Genomic DNA, 15141 nt, shown 5'->3' on the forward strand with positions numbered 1-15141 from the left:
CTCTTCCACACTGTGGGAAGCCTTTAAAGCCACGCACTGGCCTCCCTGCACACTTAGCCATTATCCGCGAAAAGCTCTCCGAATACGAAGCAGAAGCAATTTGTGAAACACATTTCCTGCGCAAGCACGCCTGAGTCCATAGATAGAGGGAGGGGGACCGCCCAGGCAGAGCCTTAGTGAGCACTCTTAAGCAACAAAGCACTTCCTCATATATCACTGAATTGCTGGATGAAGACTCCAGCCCGGTCCACGGGCAGTCTGCTACAGTAGAGAGATTAAAGGATTTTTATACATCCCTCTACACTGCCACACAGAACGGACTACACCCAGAGCTGCAAACCTACTAAGACTCTATCGAGCTGGTCTGGCTGAGTGACGCCAACTGCAAATATCTAGATGCGCCTTTCTCAGCAGAAGACGTAACTCGGGTGATTAAAGGCTTGCCCGAAGACAAAGCCCGTGGGCTGGACGGGCTGACAACCTCATTTTATAAAACATATGCTGAAGAGCTGGCCCCCCATTTACTGGCAGTTTATCAGGAATCACTTGAAAAGGGCTGCCTCCCTCCAACGATGCGCAAGGCTGCGATAATTACAATTTTGAAGCTGGACAAACCTGCTAACAAATGTGATGCCTGCCAGGCACTCCTCCTAATTAACATAGACGCCAAGATACTTGCTAAGCTGATTGCCAGCAGACTGCAACCACTTCTCCCGATTGCAGCCAGGTAGATCCACCTTGCATGATCTGTGCACCTTATTTTCAATTATCCATGAACTTGACCCGAGCCTGTCAGCCCTCTCCGCTTTTTTAGATGCTACCAAAGTGTTTGATTCCCTAGGATGGCTGTTTCTCTTCACTATACTGTCTACAATCGGCATGAGCACCAACTTCTTAAATCTCATTCAACTGCTCTACACCCGCCCTACTGCCAGGCTCAGAGTCAAAGACCTAATATCCGACCCGTTCCCCATATCGCGCGGTACTAGACAGGGATGTCCCCTTTAACCCCTGCTATTCACGATCTTTAGGAAGGGCCTGTGGCTCTCTAGATCTCCGCCTTCCCTTGCTCTCAGACACGTGCCTGCCATGGATTTTTCTTTTACAAACCCGCAATGTGTTGTCTTCAGTTGGATCAACTAATCTGGACCCGGTCTGCACTACAGCTCTCAGAATACATCATGCAGTTAATTAAAGTGTGCTGAGCAGCGCTGGTCACACTGAGTCACCTGGCAGGAAATATTGAAATGTTTCTTGTTAAGGCCGAACTATAGTAATTCGATTTATTGAGCCTCAGTGTATTGTGCAGTGCACTTGCCACCCAACTGTATTTGTGTTAATTAGCAAATGCCTTTTTGGCAGCGCGCTATCAGGCAACTGCCTACAGTCCGTGGGTGCCAGTTGTAAAGTGTGTCACATTACAACACATTTAGTTACTCACTGTGCTAAGGTGACACAGATCAGACCTCCATTGCCCCGGTGCAGGAAGAGAGTGTAAATCATGATCTACTGTTACACTGACTTAGTATGCTATGAAAATGTGCTTTTGCTGGCACAGTGACGTTGCTCAAATGGGTGCAATTCCAGATATTTGTTTCCCTCATCTTCACTGCTTGAGTTTGCTCGTGAGAAAGGGTCACTCGTAGTCATTGAAATGTCACTCACAATTACACTGAAATTATGAAAATGTCACACATAGCAATCGGAAACCTTGGCACACCTACTGAGAGCAAGGTAATTTAAAGAAAATTGCAATGGGGCATGATGTACCCATATTTCTGTAGTGTAAAGAAACATCTCTGGGGGTTTCAGAAAGGCCCGTAGGAAGAGAGCAAGGGAGAAAGAAACTCTGTGTGCCCAAATATAGACAATAAAAACCTGGAGCACGGCGCCTCCTGTGCAAAGTGATTTTCATTTTTACATTATTACAAAAACTCTTATATCCAAATGGGAATCACCAATTCACTATTAGGCAGCCACTTATTACCAGACAAAAGAACAACACAAGAGAGCAAAGACATTTTATTTTCAGGGAGTAAAGCAAGAGTCCCTCATCCTCACGGAATCTGTACACACAGCACAACTGCTATCAAAACTCTCTTGCCTTTTAGCTCTTCCTATTTATGTGAGATTCGGTTCTCGGCACTTGCGGTATTAAAGACTAAGTACCGTTCAAGACTGGATGTAGAGCTCAACCTGAGGATGGCTGTAGCGAAAATCCATCCACAAATTGACCGTCTCTGTGGCAATAAACAGGCACACCCGTCACATTAATGTTGGTGGTGTTATAATCAATCTGTCATGTTTAATACGAAGCATCCTAGTAAAAACAATTTGCACACATTTTATCTTGGAGAATTGTGTTTTGAGCTGTGTAATAAGCCTCTGTCCTTTAACCACACCCACTAAACCCTCTGATTGTGTTGAACATTATTTGCCGATATGGCCGGGATCTGCGGGTGGCGGTTGAATATGTAGTGTACCAGATTCCTGAAATTTCTGTCAGGTGGTGGGGGGGGCCCGACATTTAAAAAAAATTCAGCTGGGGGGCTCAACCTACAAAAGTTTGAAGACCTCTGCTCTAGAGCCAGACATGCAATACACATCAGGCAGGCCCAAAGACACATAGCACACAGAAATGCCCACTTCTAAAAGTGGCATTTCTAAAATAGTGATAATAATTCTGTGAACACCATTGCGCAGCATTTATTACCACTATTCCACACATACCAAACTTGACCACTCTACTCCCCTCAGATCAGGAATTGCCGCTGAAGCACATATCGGGGAATCCCCAATGCATTCCTCTGAGAGGGCAGCCTCCCAGTAGTGAGAAATTAAAATGGCTGTCTGTCACTACCTGGACATGCCACACAGTTAAGGCACATGTCCTACCTTTTAACTCCATTGCACCCTGCCTGTAGGGCTAGCTAGGGCCTACCTTAAGGGTGACTGATATGTAGTAAAAGGGGAGTCACAGACGTGGCACCCACTTTATGTGCCATGTCACTGCGGCAGTAAACTGCTTGTGCAGGCTCTGCAATGGCAGAGGCCTGAGACAGGTTTGAAAGGCTACTTTGGTGGGTGGCGCAATCAGCGCTGTAAGCTCACCAGTAGCATTTAATGTACTGGCCCCGAGTATATGAGATACCACAGTACTGGGGACTGATAGGTACATTAAATTAGCCAAACGGATGTAGACCAATCTGTTCTGCTTGGGTCTTCGGATCAGATAGAACCCGCTCATCAGAGCCTCTCTAACCCAGCCAGAACGTTACCCCCTCCCTAGGGCCGATTCACAATAAGTAACCACATGCATATATACCACCTAAGGACAGGGAATTCCTACTATATATATATATATATATATACCAAGACCTTTCATAATCGGCGGCCTCGCGATCCCATACGGACCCAGGACTTCCTACCCAGACGGCAGCCTCAGCCTCGCGATCCCAGACGGACCCAGGACTTCCTACCCAGACGGCAGCCTCAGCCTCGCGATCCCAGACGGACCCAGGACTTCCTACCCAGACGGCAGCCTCAGCCTCGCGGTCCCAGACGGACCCAGGACTTCCTACCCAGACGGCAGCCTCAGCCTCGCGATCCCAGACGGACCCAGGACTTCCTACCCAGACGGCAGCCTCAGCCTCGCGATCCCAGACGGACCCAGGACTTCCTACCCAGACGGCAGCCTCAGCCTCGCGGTCCCAGACGGACCCAGGACTTCCTACCCAGACGGCAGCCTCAGCCTCGCGATCCCAGACGGACCCAGGACTTCCTACCCAGACGGCAGCCTCAGCCTCGCGGCCCCAGACGGACCCAGGACTTCCTACCCAGACGGCAGCCTCAGCCTCGCGGTCCCAGACGGACCCAGGACTTCCTACCCAGACGGCAGCCTCAGCCTCGCGACCCCAGACGGACCCAGGACTTCCTACCCAGACGGCAGCCTCAGCCTCGCGGTCCCAGACGGACCCAGGACTTCCTACCCAGACGGCAGCCTCAGCCTCGCGACCCCAGACGGACCCAGGACTTCCTACCCAGACGGCAGCTTCAGTACAAGTTCATCCTATGATTACCATAACATACAACAAGGGAATCAGTGTTACTATTTATCAGATCACACCAGAACTGCTAGTTCGAGCACGGCCTGTTCTCTGGTTCGAGGGGCTCCTTTCTCCCTTATTCAGTTACCACTTACCTGATCAGGGTTAACATCTGTTCATATCAAGTCACAGCTGACAAGAAGAATAGGCTACCCTCTCATACAAGAACACGTAGCACATGTTGGTTCACTACAAACTGGATACTTTATTACTCATTACATACGCGATCACATAACATTACAATATAACATATAACCTGCAAAGAAAAGTGAAAGATTAGGTTGTACACTCTAATAAAAAGGGGTCGACATCACCTTAGTCGTATGTAGCCTGCACTCAATGGTCATCTAGGTTCCCTTCTCGTCTGTGCCTCGGCTCGCCTGGAAGTCACACCTCCGCAGTCACGGATCTACTCCCCTCTCTCTTCTCCGAGTCACTGGGACCTCTTCCTCATCGGCTACTCTCTTCTCTCTGGCTATTCTACTAGAAGAGTATCTGTCTCTCGGTTTTTCTCCGCCTTCAAGTTTGTCATCTGTCTTCCCTGGAATAAGTAGTAGCTTTACTGCTAACGGCTAGATGCCGCCTACGGACTGAAGCAAGTGCCAGTATCTGCCTCAGACTTTCACTAATATAGAGGTGCATTTCCTCATGGAAAATTCCGTCCCGTAACCTGCCGCCCACCAAATTCTTGTACCTCCCCGTACCAAGGACACGTTCCCAGCCGGCCGGCCTGATGTAGTGTCTTCGGCATGAAGAAAAATACAATCCTTCGATAAGGGCCGGCCTGAACCGGTTCTCTCCAAGCGAATAACACCTCATAACTAAAACATTACCCTTAACCTAGAAGCCTCTCAAGCTGCCGGAGCAGAAAGAAAGATGGAGTCTCTCCCGTTTGAGGCCTACCAGGCCTGAATTCAGCACGGCTCCATGAAATACCCTCACTACAGGACAGGTTATCCCTAATACTAACGAATCTATCCCCTAGGATATGTGTGCAAGCCCTGATCTATGGGGAAGAACACAGGATCATGTCGAAGTGCCTAGTAAATAGGCTCCATTCACTACTCTAACCCTTAGACTTGGATGGTAAGAGACTGAAGTCACACTAGTCACCCTTTAACACAAAAAGCCCGGGAAAATCGAGCAGTACACAATCTTAACCACGTTTTACCATAGAGAGCACATGCACTTTACACTGGACAGCAGTGATAAAGTGCCCAGAGTCCTAAAACCACCAACACCAGGCCAGAAAAAATATCAGGAGGAAGGCACAAAGTTCAGGGATGACCCTGCAAAAGGGCCAAGTCCAACATCCACCAACAGCTGAACATGTTGGGACCCACCTAAGCCACAGTAGTGGCTGAACAGTGGGTCCCGGACGTGGAAACGCCGAGGACAGCACAGGAGAGGGAGAGCAGGACCAGCAGGAAGCTCAGCACCCCAAGTAGAGCTAACCAGGGCCTCCGAACCCCAGTAGATTTTGAACTGGACACTGACTGCTAGCGCTGAGACAATGGCGATATCATTGTTCACTCTAAACATCAGAAGTATGAAGGATCAGGTTAGGCGGGTCGGCACGTTGCGCTTCCTGGCCACTCAGAACCGAGAAATCTGTTTTCTGCAGGAATGCTGGTTTCCTTTCGCCCAGCCAACTCGAACGGCAGTGGAGGCACGGACTATCTTTCCGGTCTGGAGGCAACTATTGCAAATTGTCTAGAGTGGACATTCTAATTAAGGGGAGGAATTTCACCGTGGACAAGGTCACCGAGCAGATCGGCCGAGGGCTAGTCATGGACGGCTCGTGGGCCGGTGAGCCCGTTAGGCTCATCAATGTCTGTGCTGCCCAAAGAAAAATCAGCGACTCGAGATGTTCAGGGTGCTCAGGATGCAACTTGTGACCTCCTGAACTATTCTGATGGGTGGTGATTTCAACTACTTAGTAGAGTTGGATGGGCGCATTGGGTCTGGCTCTACGGGGATGGATGTGACGTCCAGGCTGTTGGTGGAGATGATTGGTGACGTGTCCCTCCAGGATGTCATTGGGAGCATTCGGCCGAATGCCAGGAATTTTTCCTGGAGTTGGCCAGACGGATCTGTGCGTTCACGGATCGACTTCCTATTCACCTCCCCAACTTTAAAGCCTGGGCGTAGCTTCATGGTCCCCATCCACTTCTCTGACCACAGAGCAGTCAGTTTCGAGGGTGAACTTACAGGGAAGTTCCCCGCTGGTCCAGGCTCGTGGAAGCTTAACTGCTCGTTGCTGGAAAACGAGGAGTTAGTGGCGAACCTCAGAACTGTGTATGTAGAGTGAAGGAACATGAAGGACTTCTTTCACTCCACAAGCGAGTGGTGGGAATGGGTTAAGGACCGGTTCCGGAGCTTTTTCCAGGAAGCAAGCAGAGCTGCTGCACTGGAAAAGAAGAGGGCGTTCATGAAGCTGCAGAGCAATCTGCAGCAACTGTATGAACTTGAGTTCATGGGATGGGACGTGGATGACAACTTGGAGGACACCCGAATACGGCTCAAGAGCACTTTAGGGAGGAATCCAAGAAAATCATCTTCTGGACCACAACCGAGAACCTCGAGAAGGAGAGAAATGCAACTCCTTCTTCTGTAAGAAACTTTACTCGGCCCAAACACTGCAGGTAGATCTTCCGGACTCAAAGGGCAACCTCCAAAGTGAGAAGGAGGAAGTCATGAGAGTCGTATCCGACTTTCATGGCGAACTCTACTAACTGAAGTTGTCGGAGAGAGCCCAGGCGGATAGTTTCCTGGAGGGCATCTCAAAGACACTGGGTCCGGAAGAGAGCGAGTCTGAACGTGCCCTTCAACCTGGAAGAACTGCACTTGGCCGCCACAACCTCCAAGAGAGGCAAGACACCTGGGAATTACGGTATCCCAGTGGAACTTTATGTCAAACCTAAGGGACCTGATCGGGCCGGACTTGCTGGACCTCTACGAGGAAATGGTGGGCAAAGGCAGTATGCCGCAATCCCTGCGAGAGGGTATGATAACACTCTTGTACAAACAGAAGGGACAGAGAGAAGACCTCAAGAACTGAAGGCCCATCCCTCTCCTCTATGTGAACTATAAGATTCTCGCGAAGGTGATGGCCAACTGCCTAAAGAAAGTGATAGCCAAGTTAGTTCACCCTGGCCAGTCATGTGGGATACTGGGTCGGCATATCGTGGACAGTCTAGCCCTGGTGAGGGACACAATCAAGTATGTCAAGGGCCGCAAGGTCCCAACGGCCTTGGTCAGCCTGGATCAGGATAAGGCGTTCGACCGCGTTTCCCATGAGTTCATGGATGGACACTTTGTGCACTGGGACTGAGGGACTTCTTCTTTTGACGTGGTGACCACAATGCATAGAGACATCTGAAGCATGGTGTTGGTAAATGGCTGGAGAACCAACCCCTTCCCCGTCCTGTCAGACGTGAGGCAGGGCTGCCTGCTTTCCCCCTCCTGTTCATCTGCGTGATTGCGCTCCTCGCTGAATGCATCTGGCAGAACAAGAACATCAGAGGAGTGAAGGAAGCATGGGACAAGGTGAAGTGAAGTGCTTCTCTACATGGACGACGTCTCATTCTTCTGCGCGGACGGACCATCTGTGAAAGAGCTGGAGAGGACCTGTATCGAGTTTGGGAAACGGTCAGGAGCAAAGATCAACAGCACCAAGTCGGAAACCCTACTCTTCGGGCACTGGACCCCCACCCGAGATCCTCTGCCATTCCCCATCAAGCAGCACTTCCTGTAGATCCTTTGGAGTGTGGTTTGGTAGAGAAGGTCAGCGTAGAAGACATGGGAAGAGAGACTGGCGAAGACGAGGCGGAAGTTGGGTCACTGGAGCCTCCAGAAGCTGACGATCTAAGGGAAGTATTTGGTCCTGCAGAACGAGACCCTGCCAGTGTTCCAGTACGTCACACAAGTGTTGCCTGTGCAGACCCGAACGACCAAGGACATCAGGAAAATGATCTTCTACTTCATCTGGAGCTCGAAGATGGACAGAGTGAAGAGGGCGGTGATGTTCAATACCCACGACAAGGGATGCAAGGGAGTGCCAGAAATCTCCACCATCCTGAGGAAAATCTTTGTGTGCCACTGCATGAGAAACACCCTGAAGACCGAAAATGAGAGCAATGTCAGCTTTCTGATAGCACTCTTCTTCCTGTTGCCAACGTGGAGGCGCCTTGGATGGGCAGAGTGGGGGAGCGCTGTCCCATACAACTGGGAGACCCCGTTGTTCTACAAAGAAGTGGAGAAGTTCCTGAAGGAGTTCGGGTTGGAGACTGGCGCCCCCGCCACATGCCCCCTGAAGCTTGTCTCACACCAGATACGAGCAAGGACATAAGCGAACCGATCAGCGCCCTCCCCTCTGCCACAGCGTACCACGTTTGGGGAAACGTTGCATCCAAGCGCCTGACGAACCAGCACAAAAACATCACCTGGATGGCCATTCAAGGAAGACTTCCTGTGAGAGCCTTCATGCACGGAAGAGGACTCAACCGCTACAGGCCCTGCCCGAGAGGGTGCACCATGGATGAGCTGACATACCATCTCTTCTTGAAGTGGACGTTCGCACAGGACCTGCTGAAGGCCCTAGGCACAGAGCTAAGGGCCTGGATACCTACTTCATGCATCACCGCAGACTCTGTGATATATGGTTTGTTCCCAGGAGCACATGCACTGCTGGAGGCTCCTGTGCTGTTTTAATGTTCTTCTGTTTTCCAGAAACCGCCTGGTAGAAGGGAAGGACGACACATCAATCCTGGTGTGCCTTAAGGTGATCCACAGCGTCCTACGTGACTGCGCTGCACTGGCAGGTGAGATGAAGACGACAGCGATGACCGAGGATCCAAAGGGGTCTCTTTGTACTCTTGCACAGGGGGCCTGGAGGGGCCCCTAACCTGTTTTTGTCGTTTTTTCTGTAACCCAGGAGCCGGTTAGCGACAGGGCAGAGGAAAAGGTAGATGAAGACAGGTGGAGTAAATGTAGTTATTTACTATATGTATTTGTCAGTGGGATAGCTTGTGCACTTGTGTAGTGGAGGAAGTGTTTTACATACATTGCTGTGTTAGCATAAGCGTCTTCGATGTTAGAAACACCATCTTGCCACTTTTGCTGCTTTTGCACACGACACTGCAGATAGATGCTATTATTTGAAAACTGCTTGCTTGCCTTTTCTTCACATGAGAACTGTCTGTTGTTCACATCCCTAGACGTGCACTGCGACCTTGGTCTGAACATTGTGTGCAGAAACATTCTGAGCCACCAAACAATGTATGTTTTTGAGTTCAGGTTGATCGGCCCATGCTCTAGCCATAACACGCACACAGCTGCAAATATCTGAAAGTCAAGAGCCTTTAATATTGCAGTTTGCAGGCATTACACACACATTCTCTGGAGAAGAACCTTTCCAGGTGCAGAGCAAAACTGATCCTGTGATGTGATTCACCTAAGCTGATCTTTACGGTTCCCCATTCAGACCTAGAGACCTTCTATTAGTATAATAATACTGGATTACTAGCGAAGGGAGGGTGGTTGTATTCCACTATCATTTGTAATATGATTTCTCCCTTCATTTTCTATGGTATAGCAACAATGCTGATGGTTTTGATTTTAATCATTTGTCTGCTTATGTTAGCCAAAGTACTGCATCTTAGGACATGTAGTTTATAAAATAAACATTTTAAACTTTACCGTGTCTCTGATTACTCTTGTTGTGGACTGATATGAGAATAATAACAAACAGGTATTTCTGATTCCCACCATTCCTGAGAGTACTCTAAAGTCGCATGTTCTGGGTTGTCTAATCATTGGTAGCTTCTATATTGTATCAAGAGCGAATGAGACACTGATGCTGGTCGGATAGGGGTTCTGGGTACTGAGGTGAGTTTTTGGTACACCGCAAATCACTGAGGTCCTGGTTTCCTGCGCATAGTTCTGTGCATGAGCAGAATCCCTGCAACACTTGTTGGCAAGTTTGTTAACAACGACTGACAAATAAATAGGGTGTTGTGGAAGGTGACAATTGATGTATCTGAACCAGAAACAACGCCCTGACAAGAAAAAAAAAATCCACCCTGCCATTGATGCATTGCATGCAATACAGTACCACAGTACATTCAATATATGCAATTAGTAGCTTTGAAATGTGACTAAAGAATTATTATATTAATTCTGGTTTCGGTTGTACTCTATGTGGAGCTGATGAAGGGAAATTTATAGTAGGTCTAATATAGATATGTAGGTGCAGTACCGCAAGCTGCACCTATAGGTCCCTAGTGAGCAACAAACGTTTGGTCACATATGGTACTCCCTTAATGCATTGCATGGAAGATGGTGACACAAGTACATTCAAATAGCTAAGTCCATAAAAACAATTAATAGCTTTGAAATGTGACAAAACAATTATTATATTAATTCCGATTAGGTTGTACTCTATGTGGAGTTGATGAAGGGAAATTTATGGAAGGTCTAATATAGATGTGTAGATGCAGTACCACAAGCTGTGCCTAGAGGTCCCTAGTGAGCATCATAAACTTTGAATATGGTAAATCTACCCTACCCATAATGTGTTCCATTCAAGACCGCACCACAGTACATTCAATATATACAATTAGTAGCTTTGAAATGTGACAAACAAATTATTACATTAATTCCGGATTAGGTTGTACTCTATGTGGAGCTGATGAAGGGAAATTTATAGACGGTCTAATATAAATGTGAGATGTGCTAGCAAGTACAGTAACCACTGCCAACCTTGTTTAGGACCAAGTGAGTGTCTTTTCTGAAGGCCTTTAAGAAAATAGTGCCTTGAGGCTGTAATTAAAACCTAGGGCGTAACAATATATGCAATTGAGGGGGTCCACAAAGGACAGGGACAAGAGCCAATTAAAAAGATGGGCGGGAAATACGTGGAGCTCTATGCACATATCCTAAATACAGCATGTCCCAAAGAGAGAGCGCAAGTTCTGCTTAGGCAAGACCTAAAAATGTTTCAAAAGATCCAAAACTGTCCCATTATCTCAGCAGTTTATATAATTATGAGTTTTCTTTATTAACCGAGCACATGCCACTCAATGGCACAGCCATTTATATGGACCAGTTATTTTACCCTGTGATACAGAATCTATCCAATGCTTCACTTTGTGATCGAAGTATTTCCAGGAATAGTCTGTCAGCCAAACTGAAATAGAATGGCTTTGTTCCAACAACATATTCCCTCATAGCTTCATCAGCTCTCTTGATCAGAGATTTTATTTTTTAGCAAATGCCCTCATTTGAAATCCAGTACTTTTCGCTTTGAAACATAAATTGGCAGCAATTAATACAATATGAATCCATATGAAAAGAATTGTATGTTATGTATGTAAATGTTTTTCAAAGACAATGTGGCAAAACGGCTATATTAAAAAAGAATGCAGTGATTTTACTGTGTAAGTCAATTCAATTCAATTATCTTTATTCGGTTATAATAGACAATAACCATAAAAGCACAATAAAATACATAGTTAAAAAATCATTTCTGGGCCACCAAAGTACATAATTGCCGGTCACGTTATCATAGATTTCCGGAGTTTAAAAACATTTTAAAGAAACGCAGTAACAGATGCAATGACATATTCATTTTCCAAGAGTTGCAGTACTAAAAATGCAGGTAAGCACTGTGAGAAGTTGGCCTGATATATGATGTCACTAGTTCTAGTGTACACCTTGTATCAGTCCAAACAACCCTTATGGTGATTGGTTGTAAAGTCAACCTTATAGACCAGCTATCCTAGTGGTAGCATGGACAAGAGCAGTCTTAGGCTAAACTCTGAATGGCAGGTGAAGCCAGCTGTTATACCATATGTAATCCCTTGAATACCAAATGAAAGGACACCACAACAGATATATATATAAAAATAGAATGTATTTATTCTAGTCAAACCCTCCGCTCTCTTTATGAGATTCGAGGTAAGTACAACACAGTCTTATTTAAGCATATATTAAGTCACACAGGTAAGTAATACAGTTAGGCCCTAGGGGCCACGCAAACCATATACTAAGTAAGTGGTATAAGAACCACTGTCACGAACACAGGATAGGCCTAGGCCTAGGGAATCGCTGGGGCTACACTATACTACCAAAGGTTAGGAAGTCGGAGGCCCACGGGATTCAGGTGCAGAGTGGAAACACTCACGCGTAATGCGTAAAAGTCGATAGAAATGGAAGTTATTAGAAATTAACAGTTTTAGGATACTTCTGGTATAGCTAGGAAGTCGAGACTCGGAAACTAGACCCTTGGATAGTCAATACCCTTGTGAGCACCGAACTACTCAAGTTACCTAGCCCACGGGCTGCGGGTGCATAGGTGTGAACTTGCGTCGGGTTTCGTCATTGACTCCTATGGATGCCTGAAGGAAAGTTGCTGACAGGCAGTCAGTGAAGAGTGCCCGGTGGATCCCAAGGATGGAATCAAGAAGGAAGGATACCTGCAAGCAGAAGGGACAGAGTCTAGGTCACCAGCCAGGAGCCGGGAAGGAACCAGGAAGGAACCAGGCGATGTCGTGAAGATGCAGGTGAGGAGGTGAACTTGTCGCAGCAGTCACGGGTACCAGGAGGCGTCGAGGACGACCAGGACCAGGAGGTGAGCTGTCCCACGAAGGCTCTTGCTGTCGGCGGCGTCGAAGTCGAGTCAGGACCCAACAAGCCTTGGCAAGCGGAACCCACGCAGGATGGAGGACTTGCTTCTGGTGCAGACCAGGAAGGTCTGGGGTGCTTCTCTTTCACAGAGGAGTGGGTGCCAGTCTGGAGGAGCCGGACCAGCAAGATGGAAACAAAGGTTCGTCGTCGCAGAGGTCACTAGCCAACGGGCCAGCAACCGGACAACACGTCGAGAAACTCAGGTGCAGAAGGGCCCCACGCAGAACACGTGAAGTGTGGGGAGCTGGTCTTCTTTGCAGATGGTGCTCGGGATGGGGGCTTCTCAATTCCCCAAGCACAGCCTCGAGGGAACCTCGGAAGTCGCGCTAGTCAGGTACTAGCCACTTTACCCAAGTCGCCGGTCCCACGTCCCTCGTCGCCTCCACGGGTCTCAGCTTCGCTGTAGATGTGGATCTGGGTCAGAGGTGTCTGGAAGTCTCGGCGCTGGTCAGTCTCTGCAGTTGTCCCTCGTTGGATCAGTCGCAAAGCAGCGGTCGCTGGATGGTGCCTGGTTGCCCAGGGTGGTCACTCCTTGGCCACAAGGGAGATTTCTTCAGTCTTCTTCCGGAGGTCGAATGTCGAAGGTCCAGAGTTTCTGTACAAGTTGCAGATTCAGGTTAATCTAATTTAGCAGGGCTCAGCTACCTACTGATATACTGGGCTAGTGGGCTGGGCTACCTGCAAGGTCCCTCCTATGGGTGGGACCAGGAAGGGGAGTGGTTACACCCCCTTTCCTTTGTCCAGTTTCGCGCCAGAGCTGGGGCTGGAGTGCCCCAGCGCCGGTTTGAACTGGACTATGCATGGGTCACCTTGTGTGCCCCATGCAGTGTCTAGTTTCTTTCATCCCTCCCTGCCCCAATACACTAACTCCTGTTTGGGGTGGTGCTCGCACCTCCCAAGGCAGGAAACCTATTGTCCAAGCCTCCCTCGCTGGAAGGACTCCCAGCAGCAGGAGGTCAGACTTGTGTCTGTGGCAGCAGCATCCATTTTGTGATGCTGGGGCTCTGGTTAACTTTAACCGGGGAAGTAGGTTTCAACATGTCTTCTCCCTCTAGAAGGGAGGAATAATATCCTCATTGCCAGAAATGCTATAGGGGTATTATTCCAAAGTGTTAGACACCTTACACGACATGTTTTGATAAAGCCAAACCATAGTTACCATAACCGTTTAAGATTATAAGGCACTTTAAGAGTATATGGTAGGCTATATCATAGAACAGCTATAAGGACATGGTTCCGAAAGCTGCAGACAGGCTCAGCTCATGCTAGAGCACCATCTCACATGTTACCAAGCACTCTGCCTCCAGGATTGTTAAGGCCTGCCATAGGAGTGGCTGATAGGTACACATGTGTCTATATATAAGGTAGGTATAGGAATACTATACCTAAGCAAGGAGTGATTACACGACCTTGCCCCACCTGAGTGATCAGCCAGTTGTGTCATAATGGAAGGCCAGGCCAGGGGTGGCACAATACATGCTGCAGCCCCTGGTAGGCCTAGGGTACACCTATGCACTGGGTACCTAAGGTACACTGTACAGGGGCCAATAAGGTGATCCTAACCAATTGGATGATGCAACTAAAGTACATAGCATAAATTTAGAGAGAGAACAGCTGGGCTGTGGGTCTGATTGGCAAGCCCACAGCCACATCTAAGTCGAAAACCAGTGAAGCAAAAGCAAAAAGTGGGGGTGAACATAGAAAGCAGACCCTACTCTCCTACAAGCACTGTCTCAGTTAGAGATTCTTTAAAACGGGTTTAATCCATCTCTTTCTAGGAATATCATAATATTTGCAGAAAAACATGATATGGATAGTTGATTGTGTTGAGAACTCATCATACGGACATTTACACAATTCTCTAGACCAGTCATTTGCTGCTGGAAAACTTAAGGCTCTATATAAAATATTCAATCTAAAACGTGTCAGCAAAAGACGGTCAAAATCGCCGTGTTAGTCAATTACCAGGTCATGCAGAGACAAATAGCAGGTATTTTTCTGTGAGAAAGGGGGCAACAGCCATAGCAGCTTGCTAACATCTTTTAGAAACTAAGATATTGCTTGATGTACTTCATACTCATCATTATCACCATAGTTTAGTTCTTACTGTGAAGTTTCAAAGGTCGTAGTTCTACAATATATATTTGTCATTATTTGATTTCCTAATTAGCTGGTTAGTTTGTCTTCACCTCTATTAAAGTTCCCCTAATGGGGTAGGTGGCTAGTCATCCCACAGAATACACCGTCGACATATAGTGTAACAACACAGACAGGTAATATAGATGGAAGGACAAGAGGGAGCACTTTCTTCATGCAGTGGGGGGCCGTCCAACCACCTCTTTCTCAC

At 47.8% G+C, this 15141-nt stretch overlaps 1 protein-coding gene across 3 annotated transcripts in view; it reads left to right on the plus strand.

Moving 5' to 3' along the window:
* Positions 1–15141, plus strand: part of LYST (lysosomal trafficking regulator) — a 3752809-nt gene that overhangs the window by 2391438 nt on the left and 1346230 nt on the right. The window lies entirely within an intron of this gene.

This window comes from Triturus cristatus, chromosome 6 (assembly GCF_964204655.1).
Source record: "Triturus cristatus chromosome 6, aTriCri1.1, whole genome shotgun sequence".
Classification (NCBI taxonomy): Eukaryota; Metazoa; Chordata; class Amphibia; order Caudata; family Salamandridae; genus Triturus; species Triturus cristatus.